The sequence below is a fragment of the Biomphalaria glabrata genome, chromosome 1 (assembly GCF_947242115.1).
Source record: "Biomphalaria glabrata chromosome 1, xgBioGlab47.1, whole genome shotgun sequence".
NCBI classification, from domain to species: Eukaryota; Metazoa; Mollusca; class Gastropoda; family Planorbidae; genus Biomphalaria; species Biomphalaria glabrata.
Genome location: NC_074711.1, coordinates 6,729,550 through 6,753,148, shown reverse-complemented (window position 1 = coordinate 6,753,148; position 23,599 = coordinate 6,729,550). Strand labels below are relative to the sequence as shown.

The window sequence follows — 23,599 nt, the reverse complement described above, 5'->3', positions numbered from 1 at the left end:
ATTCTATCAAAAACTGTGGTGAAGGTGTTGGGTCGGCATGTACAAGATGGCTAGTGTAACAACTAACGGATCTCATGTTTTGACTAAGAAAAACAGGCTTTTTAATAAAATAAAGCATTGAATATCAAATATATTGTTGGAATTGATTTCTCAATGATCTTATTATTGTCACAGGGCCAGCCTTAGGCATAGACAAACTGCTTAGGGTCACCAATTGGTGAGGGCATTGCACTAGTTGTTCACTTGACATTTTAGAGAAGAAATAGCGAAACATGTCCTCAATGTTATTGTTGAAGTACAATAGGTTTTTAATAAATTGAATAATTTTACTGTTGTCGCTTTTTTTTTAAAATTTTATTTGAGGCCAAATAATTCACTTTGCCTAGGGCCTCCAATTATCTACCGGCCATGACTGGCAGTTCTGAGAAGTACTTTAAGATTTGGAACAAAACATTCCTATGTTCGGTTACACATGTAGTATCGCTGGCCTAGAAGAATATGGAATCTCAAGGAAGAAATAGTTAGGTTCATTGAAGGACACTGACTGTGACTTTGTTACTAATATTTCTAACGAAGAGTTGAAGACAAACTTCATGTTTATCATTGAAGACATTGCAATGTTTTGTTTGCAAATGAAATGTATCTGCATCTTAAATCTTTTCAAACAAAATTATTCCACTTTTTGAGGCAGCGAGTGAAATCGGGTTTTATCATTTTCTTTAGCTGAAAGGTGAAACTATTTCTAGTGAAATTGATGAAATTACAAGACTTATTTGGATTCCTTGATTGTGGAGTTTGAAAGCAAATTTTAAGACGTCAAGAACTTGGAACCAGTTTTCAATACCATCAGTTCACCATTTAATGCAGAAGCTTTATTTAGCCCCAGATGACATACCTCCAAGCAAATTATGACTTGGAAGAGTAATTCCGGTGAGTTCTTCCAAAGAAGTTTCATGCCTGCCAGCAGCTGTATTCCCATATTTAAGAAAACTTTGCTGCGAAGTTTTCACATTATTCGGAACCTAATTCATCTGTAAACACGCTTTATTTCGTTTGTTTGAAAATTATGAAGTGTTAGAACAGGTCGATGCTCACTGACTGAAATTTGACAGCAGTCGCAAGAACTAAACAGCTAGTAAACTAGTTCAACAGTTTCAGAACATTATGCACGGATGTAGACAATTAAATGCTTCACATAAAGTACAATTGTACATTGGTGGTGAAATGTTGGGGTGTAAAAAGACAATAACAAAATTAAAAAAAAATTATTCGTAAAATTAGTTCAAGAAATTGCTAACTGTTGTTGTAATTCCTCAACTGGGAGTTAAAAAAATAATTATGCGGCCCGCCAGTCCCCAAATTTTTTTAATGCAGCCCTCGGTAGAAAAAGGTTGCCCACCCCTGCTCTAGGAGTATGAATAAGCAATCAGCGATTCCTTTATAGTCGAAAGAAACGAAGAAGATAGTAGAATAAACCAAAACAAGCAATAGAAAAAGAATATTGTTTAAAAACAAAGCTTATTCAAGGGAAAGAACCGTCAATCACTGCCATGTACTGAAAATCACAGGGTTTAGCTCCCTTTCTGCTATATATTGGGAGATTAATTAATACTAAACGATTAAAAAATTGTTTTTTTTTTTGTTGATTCATGTATGGTGTCATCTACTATGAATAATTATGCAAAATTTCAATTTAATCCTAGAATGGAAAGTGGGAGAAAATCGTGTCAAATCCACGTCCACATCTCTCATTAAGTAGCATTTATTTCCTTATTTCGATATCAAATGAAATAATTAATCACCAACAATTAATGAGCTAGTTGGTTAATTTTTTTTGATTGACTCTTGTCTTGTCAGGTTCAATGAATAATTGTGTAAAGTTTGAACTTGATCCGAGAATGGAAAATGGGAGGAAAAAAACAACATGTTCAAGCTTTTTACCAGGCTGACAGACAGACAGGCAGAGTGAGTTGATATCAGCTTTTAAGCCTGCTCTCATCCAACATTTCAAGAAAAAATGATGCCTCAGAACTAAACACAATTGAATGAGACAACACATTGTTCCGGAAGCTAAAACTTTTGGACGAGTGAAATTGGTGGAGTGTCCCATGCGAATGACGAGAGCATCTTTTTCATTGTTTATCGAAATTTGAAAGGCCAGAACAAGACACTGGTTTCTAAGCACCAAATGCGGTCGACAGATCATGTGTGGTGCCCCAACGGTTCAACAGACAAAAGATTAATTGAAGGTAAAATGTCTGCAGATTCATTGAATTAGATGTGATCGATTCTAATTGCAAGCACCTTTTTAGTTCAAAGCATTATTTAGAATATAAGCAGTAGGTCCCCATGTTGTTACTTATGTTATGAGTAATTTAAACAACTAAATCTCTCCGTAGTTATTTTCCTCATCTCGATGGTATTATTCATTTTGATCATTTGTATTCCGCTATCCTGTTATGATTAAACTTCAATAACTTTTTATTTGTTATCAGAAAAATGTTATATTTGATATTGATATATAGGAGATGGCATGTTCTTTTTACACAACACATATTAAAGTTTATAAATCCAAAACTTGAAAAAAAGAAATGTGATACATTTTCGTTGTAAACTAGGCTAGGCACGCACCATTGGGGTGTGACACGTTGGCCGCGGGCCATCTGGCCGACTCCAACTTTAAGGGTCATTATTAACCAATAAAAATAAACTGAAAATAGAGCAGTGAGGTTCATAACAAACAAATATTCACATTTGATTAGAGTAACACCTTTCATTAAATTTAGAAACCCTTCAGGATAGAAGACTTAAACGTAAAGTAGCAATTATACATAAAACACTGAACCATAATCTTCAAATACAAAAAACAAAAACTAATAAATTACTCAGAAAGAAACAAAGATAAAGGCACAATCCTTGTTCCATATGCTTGGACAAATTTGTACAAAATGCTCCCTCTTCCTTAGTGATATTATAGCATGGAATAGGCTGCCTGAGTCAGCCAGGAAAACCAATGACTTGGCAGAATTTAAATCATTGATTAACATGCATGACTAGATTAACAGTTATTATGGCACTATTAGGAGTTAATTATTTGTTTCGGAAATAGAAGTCTTTACTTAGTGACAATGACGAACTTAAAATAAGGATAAGTTTTTGTTAGACATAACGAAATAAAAGTCGACAAAAACAAGACGCTTTCATAACAACGTAGAAATAAAAAAAATATTTTATAAGCGGCTAGAAGTAGGTGGCATTCGATGGTTCCCTTCATTGTTATTAAACATGTTTGATGTTCATCAGCTGAGTCGACTACCTCTATTGATTGTTCGACCTTTCGCTTGTTTTATCGGTTTCTGCATTAAGTTCAGTGTTACCTCCATTTGTGTTCGCTTGCATTCGACACCGCGGAAGCGCCTAACAATATATATATATATATATAGAGAGAGAGAGAGTTAGCATCGTTCAAAGTTGACTGAAAAATCGTTGTAATTGCTTTCAATTTACAAGAGACAATAGACATTGAAGTGGGGTTGGGGGGGGGGGGGATGAAGCATAAAAATTAAGTGCAGAAACAAAAGACAATTTTATATAAAAAAAAGTAGGCATTTACTAGCAGACGCATTTACTAGCAGACGCATTTAGTTTGTTTAAAAGTTACAGCCAGTTGAATGTCAAGTATGTCATTTACTTGCAACAAAGCTCGAAGGGAGAGAACTGGGATAGTTTTTTTAAGACGTGCTTGATCGAATTAGATTGTATGAAAATATCTAGTCAATGTCTCTTTCCGCCTTGGGGTCAACAACGTTGATACTCTATGCCTATGGAGTCACAACTTTTAGTGAATGGGCGTTCCAAGAGAGAGAACCCTGGAAAAGATAGTGGCACATAATCAAGGGCAGATAATTTGACTGATCTTAAAACAAAAACATAGTGATGCCCGTGGGGGTGAAAAAGTTCTTGTAGGACCGCTAAAGACGTAAGCGCATAAAAGCCAACTAATCTAATTTTTCTCGGCCAAAGATGGAGAGCTTTATAAACCAAGGGAGTGAATCAACGTTTCCGGCAGAAAACAAGGCTCCGCAAACGACACTTGCTTGGTGGCACATATAGCAATGGCTTGGTTCAATTAATTAGCTCTAGTGACATTTCTGAAATTATTCACAGAGATATCGACTATTTATTTTATTCGGCTAAGGATTATCGACTCTAGCTTATAATTTTCAATAACAGTTATCGAAAATCGTAAAAACCACATCAAAGGTTGTAAATTTTAAGAAAAGTTTATTACAGAGTCTGCGGTTTATATCTACAGCACACCAAAATAGATCTAGCATTTAAAACTTTCAACTATTCGTCTCTGACATCTACCTCAGAACTCAGAATTGCCGCCATAATTACCGAGAACTGAAAATGATACAGCAACATTTCCTTATTCTCTACTGCTGGTTTTAAGGTGAAAAAAAAAAAAATGTCGTCTGCCAACAAGCAATGCTTTCTATGACGTCATTTAGGTGGCTTCTAAAAGACTTTCAAAAGAGTTAATTCGCCCGAACGTAAGTAGGCCGATTTATTTGTGTTTTCTTTGTCTTTGTTTTGTTTTCAATAACCAGCATGATCAATGTTTACAGTTTGACGTTTTAAAAGTTTTAAACGAATCCAAGATTGCATCAACCTCCCGAAAGATCTTTTTACCATATAAAAAAGTAGGACAGAAAATCTAACCTGTTATTGAACAAAGTTATTAAAAAGAAATATAATGAATGGAATTTTTAGCTAGTTGTGTTTTTGTAATTGTACGTGTTTAAAACGGGCTATACCTAAACTCGAGAAAGGCTTCGGGAGTCAACAATGAGGAAATAATCAGGAGACAGTGATTCTTAGGCAGATTACATCACACAGTGCTACATCCTGACAGTGCTACATCCTGACAGTGCTACATCCTGTTACATCCTTGCAGAACCTGTGACGTTGCTTATCCCAAAGTGTCTGGAGTACCTATAGCTCCTTAGGACATAGCAGTTGTGTGGCCGATATTGACATTTCTTTGAGATAAACATTAATAGCTCCATGAGTGAAATGAGGCCAACACAATAGTGCTGGTATACATAGCCATGCTGAATTACAAGACATTCATGATTCAACACAGGAAGATAATGGATTTTTGTTTTTTTTAGTGCTAGTGATGAGGATGTATAATCTCGCATGGCAAGGAGTGTTTTATTTTACTGTATACATACAGTCATGACAATTGGCACACCCAAGATTGTTATGATTGTATTGTTAGATCTTTATGGTTGGTTGAAAAGAACCTATCTATATAGGTCTGTGGTTGCTAAGTTTTAACGTAAAATATTTTTTGTTGTTGCTTAGAGTCACTTGTTTTATAGACAGTGTAGTTAAAGATCTTGAGCAAGCTTATTGCTGTTTTTTTTTTACAGGCTTGAACCTATATATAAAGAATTTTTTTTTTTACATTTTTACAAAGCTTATATCAACTCTGTCTGTCTGGTCAAAAGTTTATACACGCTATTTCTCTCACACCCAATCTCGGATTAAGTTGAAATTCTGCACAATTATTTCTTTTACCTGCAGTGGGGTAGCTAGGGTGGGGGAGGGGGGCTGTTTAAATTTGAAAATCCATCCGGGCCTCCACTTGAGGGGGGCCCCCAAATAAGTGTCCGAAATTTGTTTTTGCATTAAATATTATGCCATTTATTCGTGTCATAATGTCGAATGTAAAAATTCAGGGGCCCCTAAAGAGGTAAAGCCACCGGGCCCCACGAATCCATAGCTACGCCACTGTTTACATGACAACACATAGTCAATAAAAAAAAGCCCAATCAATACTTAACTATTGGTAATTAATTATTTTGTTTGGTATCATGAACAAGGAAAAGAAATCGTACTTGACAGATGTGGTGGTATAAGTAGAATTATTCCAATTGAGCCTTGGGTGAACATTTTTTTTTAACGCATTTAAAATACGCTCATGTAAACATTGACATAGATACCGCCTTCCTCCCTTTCCCTTTCACAACTGGTCCAGACAAGTGATAGTATCATAGCGCATTGAGAAAACTAAAGAAAGACGGTAAAAATATTTTAGCTCACAGATTTATATGCTCAGTCAGTAATACATATACAAATTGATTCATTTACACTTATTATAAGCTTTTTTTTTGAAGTATTTTTTTAAAATAATTACTTATTTCAATTTTCTAGATTATTCTAGTGACCTAGACTTTCTTAATAAAATGATGACATTAATTCTCGTGTTGGGAGCTCACATCACAGCTTCATTCAAATAGTGTAATAAATAGACAATAGAAAGCTTAACCTCCAAAAAAATATGTTACAGCTACACTGCAATCAACATCTACGCGTGAGGTCATTCTACTTTTTTATTTGTTTGCAAGCCCTACTGTATAGATTTATGCTAAGCTCTGATTAATTCTTTATTGTTTCGTTTCCCAGCGGACCGGAAGTGTCAGTTAACATTTTCATGATAGCCTTGGTGATATTTAACATTTTCGAGCCCAACACTTGTAAGGGTCAGTGCAACCAACATTGTCCCAATGTTTGCTTCCCAACTGAGACGTCACGTACACACTACACAAGCATGGCTACAAAATATTCTTACAGTTTATATATATAAAAAGTTGCTTAAGTTAAAATTATATATAAAATTGATACTATGTAATGTGTATTATCTCCGCATCTTATTTTGTTATTACTAGTAGAACTAAAATGTTCTACAGTCCGTTTTTTATTTTTGGTTTGGGAGATTTTCATTCAAACCAAAAAAGAAACTGTAAATAGCTACCTTAACTTTGTCTTTTTTTGTTGTTTAAAGGTGCAAATACATTTCAAGGAATGAAATTCTCAAAGTCTTCTGTTTATAGCACACAAGAATTTCAATCATCTCTGTAAGACAAAATTATCTAAAAATAAATGGGAGGCTAATTAGCGGTAAAGAAGAAGAATTGATATGAAGACCAACTGCTTCGTATTGGGATAGTGTTAAAACTATAGCTCAATGCAAATGCGCTTGGCTTCTGAATTTCAATAGGAATGAATCATCAGACTTTCTCTGTAAGACTTACAAAATTATCTAAAAACAAATGGGCGGATAATTAGCGGTTATGAAGAAGAATTGATATGAAGACCAACTGCTTCGTATTGGGATAGTGTTAAAACCATAGATCAATGCAGAGGCGCTTGGCTTCCGAACCGGGGGTTCCGGGTTCGAATCCTGGTGAAGACTGGGATTTTTCATTTCAGGATCCTTGGGCGCCTCTGAGTCCACTCAGCTCTAATGGGTACCTGACATTAGTTGGGGAAAAGTAAAGGCGGTTGGTCGTTGTGCTGGCCACATGGCATTCTCGTTAACCGTGGGCCACAGAAGCAGGTGACCTTTACATCATCCGCCCCATACTGCTAGCTCAATGCTTGTTATTTTGTTGGCGGAAGTGAACTTGAATGTGACCGTCCTTGACATTGTTTAGTTTAGAGTAAACATCGCCACTACGCGTATGACGTAATGATCTTCTTTGAAGGAACCTCTCCAGCTCATAAGATAGATATTTGGTCTCATATTTTCCACTCAGTTCACATTTTAACTCTTTCTCTCCTGAACGACGATGCCAACGTTGATTTGACCCCCCCCCCATTAATTAAACTAAATTGATTTTTGGATTTATAAACTTTAATATGTGATGTGTAAAAAGAGCATGCATTCTCCTAGAGTTCATTACCAAATAGAACATTATCTGATAGCAAACAAAAAAAAAAAGTTGTTGAAGTTTAATCGTAACAGGAGAGTGAAATACAAATGAGCAAAACAAATAATACTATCGGAACGAGAACAATAATTACGGAGGGATAGAGTTAATTAACATATGACTAAAGACGTGGCAGCAGCACACTGGTTAAATTTTTAAACGGGATTACTTCCCTTTGTTTCCCTTCTACTATTTCTCTCGCCTACTGGACTGTGGTTCGATGGTCTCGATGGCTACGGGTTCGAACCTATTCGCCACCATCCCCCCGTCGTCCTGCGGGAAGTTTGGCCTGGGATGTAATTCTCTTCAGCATCTGAAGGAACACACGACACTTGTAAAACTAACAAACGCAATTAAAGTGATACACATATCTATGTGTATCTTTGGCTATTAAATTATTAAATAAAAACTTTATTGAGCGACTTCCTGTGTTGAATAAATCTATTATGTGCATATGGTAATTAGCCTTTCTTTGTATTCATTGATAACAATTGATTTATTATTGAATTTCTTTCCCTTCTGACAATAACACTAATTATTATTTGAAAATAAATTCAAAGTTGAATGTACTTACTAAGATTGAATGTGCCGATAGTTATAAGTTCAATAATTATAAGGACGAGTATTAAGCCATGGTTATATATAAATTAAAATCATTCAAATAATTGAAAAACAAAAGCGAATCATAGAATTAGAGTCATTTCTTTCTCATAATGTTATTTTATACTGTAAGAAATTCTTTTAGTTTTGTTTTAACCCTATGCCACATACATTCGTATTGAGTTTGAAATAAGCTTTAAACTGCACCCCCCCCCTTTTTGTAATAGAGTAAAAGTCACAGGCATATGTAAATATATATATATATATATATATATATATATATATATATATATATATATATATATATATATATATATATATATATATATATATATATATACAGGTCTATGGTAAAAGCCTAACGCTTTTTCCATATTGAAATCATTTAGTGCTAAAACGGAAGAGCGTAACAAATTGGACTAAAATATAAAAAACAAAATAATAATAATAATAAAAAAAATTGTCATATACATTTTAGAAAACATTATAATCTAGTCCTTTATTTTGTACACTGCTTGCTAACAATTTATGGTTTTTCTTCCGCCATGTATTTACATCTAAATAAAAAAAGCCCAGCCTGAAAACGCAGTGTCCTTAAGCGCCGTACAATTAAATGTTATTTTCAATATACACAATAACTTCACACGTAGGCCTAATGACAAATAAAATACACAATGATAATAACAAAGAGGCATGGGGGGGGGATAAACACAATGACAACGAAACCAACAACAACATTGGCAATATACATCGTGTCAACTAGATACAAAGCCATCAAAACAAGACACACACGGAATCCTGTAATGTTATGCATGCCATAGTATATCAAACAGGGGCCAGGATGGCAGACAATAGCACTGGACTTCTGGTCTGACATTTCGCCGTGGATCTGGCCTGTTTCAATAACCCCCAGTGAAGAGAATATCACAGCACGCATTCTGAGGTCGGGAGGGATGAGAGGGGATCTGGGGGTCAAAGAAGACATCACAGCCATCCTCCTAGCACCAGATCACGTGACCAATTTATTATTCGCAGAATGCCATGCCGTGTAGGTAGCAGTCCACCCCAATCAAAATCCCGCCTTCAGCCTGACTTGCAGATAGATACTCAACCCAAGGCCTGAGGCAAAGTTTCGGTCGGACGTCAAAACTCCGAGCCGGGAGGCATACTTCACTTCTCACGTAGACGCTTATAGTTAATATTTTAGAGTTGATCGTCAGGCAGACCTTAAAGACCAACTGAAGAGGTTTTGGGGTCAGACGCGGAAACCGGTGTAATACTTTTTTTAAGTTTCATAATGCTTAAAAAACATACATACGAAATATTAGACATATATTCTTTGTAATTATTTAGCAATTTAATGTGCGTTTTAGGGACTATTAAATTTCACAATCTCGAAGCCATTCGAGATCAGTATTTCCCAGACAACCAAGGTCGATGACGTAGTTTAAGGGAAATTAGGTCAAATTTTTCAGTTTATGGCTTAGCGTATTTCCCTATTCCTTTTTACAGGAATGCTAGTTTCTAAAAACAAAGGCGACTAAAACACGCCAATTTATAAAAAGTGGATGTTAGAGTTGGGGAAATTAGGTCAAATCACGCAATGTATGGCTTTGCATGTTAGATCTACTGTTTGTCGGCTTATTCTTGATCTAGTCAAGCGAACAGCGTTTCACCCCACGCAGTACCGCGCGCCTCAGTTCACATGTTTCGTTTTAGTCAAGTTACGCAATTTATGGCTTATGTTACTGCTTCAGGCTTATTCTAGTTCTAGATCTACTGCTTTTGATCAAGAGCAGAGTTCTTTTCTCAGATCATTAATGATGTACGAAGTAGACCTAAATTTAGATCTAAATCCAATTAGATGAAGTCTAGATCTAGTAATAGTAGTATTGGATATTTAGAGATAAGACCTATCTATTTAGACTGATCCGATCGAGGTGCTGGGCCTAGATCTAGAAAAACAAAGTTTAAAATTATATACTCTATCTATACACTTAGTGATTATTGACCTATAGTCGTCCCTAAATAGGCCCAATATGGGAAAAAAAAAATTATTACAATGTGAATGTTGAGCTCATTTAATGTAGTTATTGTAGTATACGATTATATTTAGTTTGAATCTAGAGTCACAACCCCGTACAACACTAGGCACATAGCTTTAACTTAAACCTTAACTTAGACTTAAAAGTAGTCTGATTTAGATCTACTAGTAAAAAAAGTACTAGATCTAAATTTCTAAAAACTAATCTATAAGGCAAAAATTAGACCTAGATCTACCAATTCTATAATATTATTAATATACGAAATATGGATTTTATTACACTCTTATTTAAATATATTCGTACCGTATATTCGGGCCTATATACTTACATAGTTCTATAAATATATATCTAAAAATTTAAGAGTTTTCATTTATCTCACGCTTGACTCATTTGTTGATTGGAATAGAATCATTAGATTAGGCCTATTAGATAGTTAAGTTAGCAAGTTAATCTGTAACTGTAGGTAACAAAGTTTTAAATTGTGTTTAGACTATAAATGAAAGAGATTATCCTACTGGAGAAGGAGTTGTCGTTTTTTTCTTTTCTCTGGGAAGTCAGGGAAGTGGAAAATAAATTATAGTATCAATATAATGTTAAGTAATGCATATAGGCTACTGTTGATGTAATTATGCAACTCATTTTATTAAATTTTAGTAACCCAATTATTGCCAGTTAATCACTGAATATATATATATATTTTTTTATTGTTATTAAAAAATGCAGAGCTATTCATAATTTAAAGTGTTTAATAAATAAGGCTGGCAGTCGAGTCGAAAGATTAATGAGGAATGCAGTATTTTCCATTTTTTGTTTTACTTTAAAAAAAGATCAACGTTTTAAATGTAGAGTTTGACTTCAACACTTCATTTGTCGACCGAAACATTACGACTTCTGATTTTCTGTAGCTCTATATAATTTATTTCTACAGACAGGTTGTAGGCCCTTCTTACAACCTCTTAAAAGAGCTTCTGATGTGGTGGAGGCTTTATATTTTGATAAAGTCACTTTTCTAAAAAAAATTTGCTAAGCTTTTTAGGTGCCAAACATTATAGCCAAGACTGTGTCTTCATAGAAAATAGAGACAGAAATAATCATATAACGGAAATTCTTATCTTATCTTAAATAATACAGACGTTACTTAAAAAAAGAAGATGATTACGTCCTACGCGTCATGCATATTAACCAATGACTTAAATTCTACTAAGTCACTGGTTTTCCTGGCTAGCTTAGGCAACCCATTCCATGCTCTAATAGCACTAGGGAAGAAGGAGCATTTGTAGAATTTTTTACCAGACAGAGTGAGTTGATACAAGCTTTGTACAAATATCAAATTAGCCTTTGCTTGAAAACTTTTTTTTTTCAAAGGATTTAATGTTATTTAATGTTCAATGCTATTTTTTCCCTCTATTATTTTATTTTCACTGTTTCCCCCCTTATTCTATACACCAGTTTCATAATTATGACATCCTGATTTAAGATAAACAATTTTTGTGTCTAATTATAGTCTTAGCTTAGCTCCCCTTCCGCAAGGCCATCGCATTGTTTTCAGTTTATAGTCATCATACTTGTTGTTAATCCTAAACAAAATGTCTCCATGTTGGATAGCGGCAATTACTCTCCCAGTGCGGCTTACGTTCATGTGGATATGGATTAGGACGAAGTGTTTCCTTTCCATTCCATAAAACAACCACTTCAGCCTAGTCCAAGAAAAACACATGTTGGTTTCGTTTTTACTTTGATTTATGTCACGTTTTACCAGCTCATATATAGTTACAGCCAAGAGGAACATACTTATTACAAGTCAGCGCAATAGTTAGCTATATCACCATCCTCTGATTATATGTATTCAAATCTTGCACTTATGTCATTGGATGAGACCATATTGGCATTTTCAGCCTCTGTTTCGTTTTAACTTTTTCAGCCAATAAACTCATTAGAAATCTAAGACACACCCCCTGCTCATATTAACACTTGTAAATACATGGTTTATTTAATTTTATTTCTTCATTTTCTTAATTTTGTAATAGAAGTAATTTTAGCACGAGTCCCCTAGCATCAATGACGTCAGTCTGCTACCAATCTAGAATTCACTTTATCTCGTCCATTGTTGACTTGACGGCCAGGGTCTCTTAATCTGTTTGAAGTTGGAGCTCTTCTTTCCTTCACCCCACTTTTTTTTGTCTTCCCTTTAATCTTAACGCAAAAGGAGAAAGTCACTTAAGTCAGTGATCCAATTGTTACTTTTTTTCGGCCGCGGTAGGCTGTAGTTCTCGACAGTATAAAATTCATTTCACAAAGAGAAGAGCTACGACATAGGAAAGAAACTGATTGCACAGACTGTGTGAAGTCAGTATGGAAGTGTGTGGTTGTTGTTTTACATAAAAAACAATTAAAAAGACGATGATTAATTCTGGCTGGTTGAAGTAATAGAATATTTTCGCAGAATACTTTTCTAATAACTTAAATAAGTGTTTCCCAAACTTTTTCCTTAACGGAACACTTCGCACATTCTGAGTATTAAGCGGAACTCTTTGCTTTTTTTTTTAAAGAGATTAATTCACGTGGTGGCCTACTAGTTAATTATTCAAGTAGTTTGTAGAACACCTATTCAGAACTCGCGGAACACTAGGGTTCCGCGGAGCACAGTTTGGGAAACACTGACTTGAATTAGATGAAAATTTACTAATAAACACGTGTAATTTGAAAATGTGTTAAATATATCACTAGCCCCCCCCCCCCTCAGCTAGACGTCTCGAGCTTAAGGACCCCGGACGCAAAGCGATTCTCTACATATTAACTCTTTCTCTCCGTAATTATTTACCACATTCTGATGGAATCAACGTTTGTATCGTCGGTTAGGAGAGAACGAGTTAAGCTTCAGAAAGGCATTATTATTACATATTTTACATTGCAATAAAATGTATATAATTTTTTTTTTATTTTTAAGATTAGGATGATGGAGAGAAATGGTAGTTGGACTGAAAACTTGTTGGTTGTATAGGTAGGGGGGACAAAATAGCTTAATTATTTCCATATGGGGAAAACAAAACAAAACAAAAAACTGCGTGTGATTGTGAAATAGGATTTTCAATAATGTTTTTAGTTTTTGAGATCTAAACGTGACAGACGGACGGACAGACAGACAGCGACTTATCCATACGGCGGTCAGTAAAACATAAAAAAAGAAAGACAACGAAGGTTGTTAAAGAATACTATTTTTATAAAGCTTATATCAACTCTGTCTGTCTGTCCAAAAGTTTGTACACGTTATTTCTTCTACACCCAATTTCGGATCAAGCTGAAATTTTGCACAATTATTTCTTTTACCTTACAACGCAAGAATAAAAAAACAAACAATTAACCAATTAGTTAATTAACTATTGATAGTTAATTATTTTGTTTCGTATCTCGAACAAGGGAAAGAAATTCTACTTGACTGAAGTGGAGGTATTAGCTGAATCAACCCCTTTTTTTTATATAAATACATTTAAAAAGTGATCACTAAGGTGCCCCCTTCTTTCTTCCACTACTCCTTTCTGACTGGTCCAGACAAGTGATAGGATCATAGCGTATTGAGAAAGCTAAAAGCATGAAATTGCGCTAAACAAAAACAATTGGTCAAAAATATTTCTAATCTCACAGATTTATTTTAGTTGGTCTAGAACTCTAGATCTATTTCAAATTTAATTACATGACTGACCCAAACTAATTGATACACTTATTATAACCTTGTTTCTGTTTTTAAAGTATTTTAAAAAATTTTTGCTTATCAATGAATACATTCCAAATAATTTTTTCGTTTAAATTTGTATTTAGTATACTTTTTTTTTTTCTTTGACTTTTACAAACTTTGTCCTTTGTTAAATGGTGTCTGTGTCCCCCTTACTCGACGTCACAGCTTCTTGTTGGGTACCACGTGAACGCCACCTTAATTTGTATTCTACTCAGCGAGCACTACGGAAAATCAATGGTCCATTAGAATGACCAGCTAAAGGGTCATTGTCCACTTTATCCAATAGTGCAAAACGGCCGTTCAGGCAAGAGCCGGTGAAAATGCCATGTGGGAGACGAGAGGCAGCTTTCTATTCACTCATTTTCTACTTCTACTTTCTAAAACATCTGACCATTTGAACAAAAGAAATTTATTTTTACATAGGTATTGTACTGGAAAGAATGTTGTGCAAACGTATTTTACAAAATGTATACAAAAAATATTGCTTTCCAAAATAAGAATTATTCTTATAATCGTACACCTTTCAAACATAGTAAATAAATTATTAAAAGAAATGCATAGTTGGAGTAAGACAGAAGGGAGCATACAATATCACGTAAACTGTATGAGAATCGTTATTGCAATTGTCCTTAATATACATTATAAAGAACTTTTTTTTTACAACAGTCCCACACATAGACTGTTTGACAATCTTTATAAGAAATAAATGCAACAGACTCTTACAATTATTTGAGAATCTTAATAAGAGATCAATAATTGTTTGAGATAAGATTTCTCATAATGTTTGAGAACCTTTACAATATTTCTTAAATATCTTAATCAGACTCTCGGGCGTACCCTAGACAGCAGACACATACAGTTCTGTAATAAAGTACTAATTAACTAAACAACTAGATAAAGACGAAACGCACCCAGAACCCTAAATTGAACATGCCAATGTTAAATGTCTATACCAGTGTTTCCCAAAGTGGAGTACGCGTACCCCCAAGGGTACGGGAAGACTTTGAAGGGGGCACACACGTTAGACCTCATTAGCTATGCTGATTTTTTTTAAATACCCATTTATCATGTTCTGTTAATAAGTGAGGTGGAGAAGGGGTGCTCATCATTACAACAAATTATAAAAAGGGGTACGCATAGGTCAAAAGTTTGGGAAACACTGGTCTATACCGATTCATACACAATTTTCTATACGGGATTTAAATCTAACTGTAGCAAAATGCAAAGTGAAAAGATCTTCTCTCGAGACGCAAAATGCCACTGAATGTAGTAGTGTTATTTATGTTCCATTTTGTAGTTATATTCAAGTTACTAAATAGAGTTGTCTTTTCCTCCTCCCTAATTAGCCTCAAAGCATGTTATATATTAGACTTATGTTTGGCCCAACTCTTGCACTAGTTTCGCTTCTTCACGAGGTAATTGCCGAGATAAATGCCTTTCTTTCGGTAGCGACATGTCATCAACAGATCTATACCGTTGTCCAACGTGTAAATGCCATTCTGTCATGTGCGGCGAGGTGCAAATGTCACCTACGCGGTGAGACAGTGGTCGCTGCTGATAACAACACCTGCTCGCATTCGCACGATCTTTGGCTAATGACGTTTGAACTCCGGGCGTGGGTGTTTGGATCCCTCAGAGGCGTGTTGACTGAACGGGGATTGAAAAAAAAAAAAAAAGTTTTAGAAGAGTGGGAGGCGGGAAAGGGCCTTAAGCTATAACACAATCGACCCATGTTGACGAAACGAATTTTTTTTTTAAGTTAATAAAGAGAGGGGGAGGGGTATTTTGTTCTCTCCCTCTCTTTTATTAACTTAAAAAAAAATTCGTTTCGTCCCCCCCAAAAAAGTTATTACAAAGCTTATAGATCTATCAACTCAGTCTGTCTGGTTAAAAGTGTATACACTTATTTCTCCCAGACCCAAACTCGGATTAAGCTGAAATTTTGCACAATTTTTTTTGTTACTTTTTTTTTTTACCAGACAACACAAGAATCAATAAAAAAACCAAACAGTTACTTAATTAACTATTAATAATTAATTATTTTATTAGGTATCTTGAACAAGGGAAAGAAATCTCACTTGACAGATGCGGTGGTATCATTTGAATAAGTCCCATTGAGGATTCTTGACCATAGGGTGAGGTAGTTAACAGGTCTATCTGGTTGCTGCATAGATGATCCTGCCTTTTCATTTCCCATGATGCCAGTGTGTGATATTGATATTTAATTTTGATATCATCTGATGGATTATCACAAATTTGTACAAGTGCTCCTTCTTCCACAGCGCTTTTAGAGCATGGAATGGGTTGCCTGAGCTAGCCAGGAAAACCAGTGACTTGGCAGAATTTAAGTCATTGGTTAATATGCATGACTAAATGCATGACGCGTAGGACGTAATCATCTTCTGTGTTATGTAAGATACGACATAGTAGATTTAGTAGAATCACTCAATTTAGAAACACAAATGTCACACTTCAGACAGAATGTCACACTTCAGACAAAATGTCACACTTCAGACACAATGTCACACTTCAGACAGAAAACTACAACGTAAGGTAGCAGACAGTAGCAGTAATACATTACAGAGGCTACTCAACCATCATTTACACAATAAAAATAAAGTCTAATAAAATACTAAGAGACACAATAATAAATGCACATTTTTAAAAAAATTTCATATGCTAGGATGATTAGGACTAATAGTTATATGTGGGCCATTCTTCTAGTCAATTCTAGTGCCATTAGTATAAATTTAAATTATGAATAGAACATGGAACTGGTTGCCTGAATCAGCCAAGATGATGATAATGTAAATCTTTAATTAGCATGGATGGCTTGATTGGCACGTGCAGAACTTAATTTTTAAAGAAACTTTGTAGTTTATAAGAAAAGATAATATAAGAAAGAATTCTTTGCTGTAAATTATCTTATAGCAGGGATTCCAACAGTATTGCGATCTAGACAGCGTATAAGGTCAAGGTTAGGATTATGGTGAATGAATAAGAAAATATCATTATATCAATGACATTGACTTTAATGAACTCTAGTTAGTGATTCAAACTTACACCTACAGAACTCATTTTAAAATCTATATTTTGCATTGAGCTACATATAAAGATATCTGCAAGCGAGACACGAGAACCACAGTCATAAACGTAAGTATCCAGGAGGAGCCCAAGGCCGGACAGCATAGAGACAGACTGTCCGTGCTGGTACTAACCTCGCCGAGAGCAAAAGAAACGAAGCTGCCTTGGTCAAGAGAAAGAAAAACAAAGCTGCTCTATTAGCTAGCCCTAAAACAGGTGCATATACATGCACGAACTGTGGCAGACTCTGCCGCTCAAGAATCGGGTTGATTAGTCACACCAGATTCTGCCCGGTCTCAAGACGAAACTAAAACCAGTGACTCATTTGGGCGCATCCAATGTCTTCCGAGACAGAAGGAGCCATATTATACTACTACAAATAAGTTCATTGAAGCTTCACTTCGAGTGGAAAGAACAAGACGTCTGATCGGCATGTACCAATAATTAAGACACTTAGCCCAGATAAAACCCGATATTAGATATGAAAATTGACAAATCTGCACACGATGGTTCTCTTTTGAATTCCAAATATTTTAAAATATAGATCTAGTTTACGCTAGAGTTGACAGTTATTGATTTCGTATCCTACAGAGTTGACTCAGTTGTTAGTTTCGTATCTTACACAATTGAAGATGTTTTTGAAGTGTTTAATGTTATGTTCTGTACGCTGCCTCAATCTATAGCATGCCTATGGAATGCAGTCAAACGTAGAGACCTATCCGCCTGCATGCATAATAAATGATGTCAACAGTGTTGGTGGCAGTGGTTCTCACATTGTACGGCGTAAGGATACATCCTATCGCTAATATAAAACGTATACTAGGAAATAGATGATGAATTAAACAGAAAATAGTAAATATTACAGGTTATAGAAAGTAATGTTTCTTTTACAGGGTAGTTCACTAAATTAATGCTCTAAAAAAGTCTTCAGCTGTTCAGTATTAGCATACATTTATACTGAGATGATGTCGAAGTTGTCATGGCATGTCTCGGCTCTATTTATATTAGCTTAAGACATATCCATACGTCCAAGGCGGCACAAAAAGAATGAAAACTAATGCAAATAATACTGTAAGCCTTTAACCACACCCCCTACGGAAGAGTATCTGAGACAAAAGCCAAAGTACAGTTCTGGTTTTCCTATGGGCAATACAAGCTATAGCTTAGCTCCCCCCCCTCTAGAATAGGTCCAAGGATATTTGATATCGTTTTGAAAAAGAAAAATTGCCCTTATCTTTTAACAAAGGGGCCCCGTATCTCAAATAACTAAGGGCCTTATCTTGTTTAGAAAGGGGTCCCGTATCTCATATAACTAAGGGCCTTATCTTGTTTACAAAGGTGCCCCGTATCCCAAATAACTAAGGGCCTTATCTTGTTTACAAAGGTGCCCCGTATCCCAAATAACTAAGGGCCTTATCTTGTTAACAAAGGGGCCCCCGTATCTCAATTAACTAAGGGCCTTATCTTGTTTAGAAAGGGGCCCCGTATCTCATATAACTAAGGGCCTTATCTTGTCTAGAAAGGGGACCCGTATCTCATATAACTAAGGGCCTTATCTTGTTAACAAAGGGGCCCCGTATCTCAAACAACTAAGGGCCTTATCTCGTTTACAAAGGTGCCCCGTATCCCAAATAACTAAGGGCCTTATCTTGTTAACAAAGGGGCCCCCGTATCTCAATTAACTAAGGGCCTTATCTTGTTTAGAAAGGGGCCCCGTATCTCATATAACTAAGGGCCTTATCTTGTCTAGAAAGGGGACCCGTATCTCATATAACTAAGGGCCTTATCTTGTTAACAAAGGGGCCCCGTATCTCAAACAACTAAGGGCCTTATCTCGTTTACAAAGGTGCCCCGTATCCCAAATAACTAAGGGCCTTATCTTGTTTACAAAGGTGCCCCGTATCCCAAATAACTAAGGGCCTTATCTTGTTAACAAAGGGGCCCCCGTATCTCAATTAACTAAGGGCCTTATCTTGTTTAGAAAGGGGTCCCGTATCTCATATAACTAAGGGCCTTATCTTGTTTAGAAAGGGGTCCCGTATCTCAAATAACTAAGGGCCTTATCTTGTTTACAAAGGGGTCCCGTATCTCAAATAATTTAGGGCAAGTTTAAATCCAGTTCTCTTAAGATGACTAATTCAGATGCGGCCCCCGAACGGTCCACTGGTGGGTTCTACGTCTGGTAAAAAGGTTTCAAGTTTTATGCACGTATACCAGAAGCTATGAAATACTAACCAACAACAACCATCAATAACCATCAACAACCAACAACAACCATCAACAACCATCAACAACCACACAGTCCAACCTCCGGTACAAATAGAAACGTATGTGGGGAGAAAGAGTTGTTGACATAGTTGTATTGCTTAGTTGTATTGCTTGGTTGTATTGCTTGGTTGTATTGCTTAGTTGTATTGCTTAGTTGTATTGCTTGGTTGTACTGCTTAGTTGTATTGCTTAGTTGTACTGCTTAGTTGTACTGCTTAGTTGTATTGATTAGTTATATTGCTTAGTTGTATTGCTTAGTTATATTGCTTAGTTGTATTGCTTTGTTGTATTGCTTAGTTGTACTGCTTAGTTGTATTGATTAGTTATATTGCTTAGTTGTATTGCTTAGTTGTATTGCTTAGTTGTATTGCTTTGTTGTATTACTTAGTTGTATTGCTTAGTTGTATTGCTTAGTTGTACTGTTTAGTTGTACTGCTTAGTTGTATTGCTTAGTTGTACTGCTTAGTTGTACTGCTTAGTTGTATTGATTAGTTGTACTGCTTAGTTGTATTGCTTAGTTGTACTGCTTAGTTGTATTACTTAGTTGTATTGCTTAGTTGTATTGCTTAGTTGTACTGTTTAGTTGTACTGCTTAGTTGTATTGATTAGTTGTATTGATTAGTTATATTGCTTAGTTGTATTGCTTAGTTATATTGCTTAGGTGTATTGCTTAGTTGTATTGCTTTGTTGTATTGCTTAGTTGTATTGCTTAGTTATATTGCTTAGTTGTATTGCTTAGTTATATTGCTTAGTTGTATTGCTTAGTTGTACTGCTTAGTTGTACTGCTTAGTTGTATTGATTAGTTATATTGCTTAGTTGTATTGCTTAGTTATATTGCTTAGTTGTATTGCTTTGTTGTATTACTTAGTTGTATTGCTTAGTTGTATTGCTTAGTTGTACTGTTTAGTTGTACTGCTTAGTTGTATTGATTAGTTGTATTGATTAGTTATATTGCTTAGTTGTATTGCTTAGTTATATTGCTTAGTTGTATTGCTTAGTTGTATTGCTTAGGTGTATTGCTTAGTTGTATTGCTTAGTTGTATTACTTAGTTGTATTGCTTAGTTGTATTGCTTAGTTGTACTGTTTAGTTGTACTGCTTAGTTGTATTGATTAGTTGTATTGATTAGTTATATTGCTTAGTTGTATTGCTTAGTTATATTGCTTAGGTGTATTGCTTAGTTGTATTGCTTTGTTGTATTACTTAGTTGTATTGCTTAGTTGTATTGCTTAGTTGTACTGCTTAGTTGTATTGCTTAGTTGTACTGCTTAGTTGTACTGCTTAGTTGTATTGATTAGTTATATTGCTTTGTTGTATTGCTTAGTTATATTGCTTAGTTATATTGCTTAGTTGTATTGCTTAGTTGTATTGCTTAGTTGTATTGCTTAGTTGTACTGCTTAGTTGTATTGCTTAGTTGTACTGCTTAGTTGTATTGCTTAGTTGTATTGCTTAGTTATATTGCTTAGTTGTATTGCTTAGTTGTATTGCTTAGTTGTATTGCTTAGTTATATTGCTTAGTTGTATTGCTTAGTTGTATTGCTTAGTTGTACTGCTTAGTTGTATTGCTTAGTTGTACTGCTTAGTTGTATTGCTTAGTTGTATTGATTAGTTATATTGCTTAGTTATATTGCTTAGTTGTATTGATTAGTTATATCGCTTTGTTGTATTGCTTAGTTGTATTGCTTAGTTGTACTGCTTAGTTGTACTGCTTAGTTGCATTGCTTAGTTATATTACTTTATTGTATTGCTTAGTTATATTGCTTAGTTATATTGCTTAGTTGTATTGATTAGTTATATCGCTTTGTTGTATGGCTTAGTTGTATTTATTAGTTGTATTGATTAGTTGTATTGCTTAGGTGTACTGCTTAGGTGTATTGCTTAGTTGTATTGCTTAGTTGTACTGCTTAGTTATATTGCTTAGTTATATTGCTTAGTTGTATTGCTTAGTTGTACTGCTTAGTTGTATTGCTTAGTTGTATTGCTTAGGTGTATTGCTTAGTTGTATTGCTTAGGTGTATTGCTTAGTTGTATTGCTTAGTTGTATTGCTTAGTTGTATTGCTTAGTTGTATTGCTTAGTTGTATTGCTTAGTTGTACTGCTTAGTTATATTGCTTAGTTGTATTGCTTAGTTGTATTGCTTAGTTGTATTGCTTAGTTGTTCTGCTTAATTGTAATGCTTTGTTGTATTGCTTAGTTGTATTGCTTAGTTGTTCTGCTTAGTTGTATTGCTTTGTTGTATTGCTTAGTTGTATTGCTTAGTTGTATTGCTTAGTTGTATTGCTTAGTTGTATTGCTTAGTTGTACTGCTTAGTTGTATTGCTTAGTTGTATTGCTTAGTTGTACTGCTTAGTTGTATTGCTTAGTTGTATTGCTTAGGTGTACTGCTTAGTTGTATTGCTTTGTTGTATTGCTTAGTTGTATTGCTTAGTTGTATTGCTTAGTTGTACTGCTTAGTTGTATTGCTTAGTTGTATTGCTTAGTTGTACTGCTTAGTTGTATTGCTTAGTTGTATTGCTTAGTTGTACTGCTTAGTTGTATTGCTTAGTTGTATTGCTTAGTTGTACTGCTTAGTTATATTGCTTAGTTGTATTGCTTAGGTGTATTGCTTAGTTGTACTGCTTAGTTGTATTGCTTAGTTGTATTGCTTAGGTGTATTGCTTAGTTGTACTGCTTAGTTGTATTGCTTAGTTGTACTGCTTAGTTGTATTGCTTAGTTGTATTGCTTAGTTGTACTGCTTAGTTGTATTGCTTAGTTGTATTGCTTAGGTGTATTGCTTAGTTGTACTGCTTAGTTGTATTGCTTAGTTGTATTGCTTAGTTGTATTGCTTAGTTGTATTGCTTAGTTGTATTGCTTAGTTGTATTGCTTAGTTGTATTGCTTAGTTGTATTGCTTAGTTGTATTGCTTAGTTGTATTGCTTAGGTGTACTGCTTAGGTGTATTGCTTAGTTGTACTGCTTAGGTGTATTGCTTAGTTGTATTGCTTAGTTGTATTGCTTAGTTGTATTGCTTAGTTGTATTGCTTAGTTGTATTGCTTAGTTGTATTGCTTAGTTGTATTGCTTAGTTGTATTGCTTAGTTGTATTGCTTAGTTGTACTGCTTAGGTGTATTGCTTAGTTGTATTGCTTAGGTGTATTGCTTAGGTGTATTGCTTAGTTGTATTGCTTAGTTGTATTGCTTAGTTGTATTGCTTAGTTGTATTGCTTAGTTGTATTGCTTAGTTGTATTGCTTAGTTGTTCTGCTTAATTGTAATGCTTTGTTGTATTGCTTAGTTGTATTGCTTAGTTGTTCTGCTTAGTTGTATTGCTTTGTTGTATTGCTTAGTTGTATTTACAGTTTTATTGCTAATATTCATAAGCAGTCAATAAACTGTTCCGTAAGCTTGTTATTGTTGGTAATCATTGTGGTAATGGATATAAGCACTCCCCTACGTATAAATACTTCTAATGGCATGCGTCTCAAATAGCCTCTGACAACCCGTCCAACTTCTGGTCTTCACGTGTGGCCCAGACATTGGGTCCGGCTGAACTGTTTCCACTTACAGGAGAAGTGGCAATTGCGAGTAACTGGCGCCTAAACCAGTAAGCTTCGGGCAGAAGAGGCTCATATGCCATGGCCAGCTATCCGCCCCGGAAAAGGAAAACGCCTAGCAGATATATACCCAAATACGGGAAAGGCTTCGGAAGTCAATAAATCAGGAGCCGGCGATCTTTAGGCAGTTGGCAGCTCCCATTGCAACACCCTGATCCCAAACTGTATCTCCACTTTGCGCTCCTTTGGATACATCAGCTGCGTTGAGAATGAGGAACTGCTGTGTGGTCGACCTCGTTCCGACCCTAACTAATGCCGCATGCCCAGGCATTCATATTATTTCCATTAATTGTTTCATAGTCGCTTGGAGGAGGCCATATAAAACAACAACAATGAACTGATTGTCATGAAGATATAGGTTAGTGTGAGACTGGCCTAAGGAATACATTAGAATGATCAACTAGGGCGTTAGTGAATGGAAGTAACCTCCGTCCATGATATAATATCTTAAGCTCCCTACTTGTTTTTTTTTTTTTTACTATTAACAGTAGC

General features: G+C 35.2%; 1 protein-coding gene across 1 annotated transcript in view; it reads left to right on the top strand.

Annotated features, from left to right (window-relative positions):
• Nucleotides 1-4,532: 4,532 nt before the first annotated feature.
• Nucleotides 4,533-23,599, top strand: part of LOC106070696 (uncharacterized) — a 55,985-nt gene continuing 36,918 nt past the window's right edge. The window contains exon 1 of the mRNA XM_056018885.1: nt 4,533-4,556. The gene's annotated coding sequence lies outside the window, so the exon portion shown is untranslated. The remainder of the gene's footprint in view (nt 4,557-23,599) is intronic.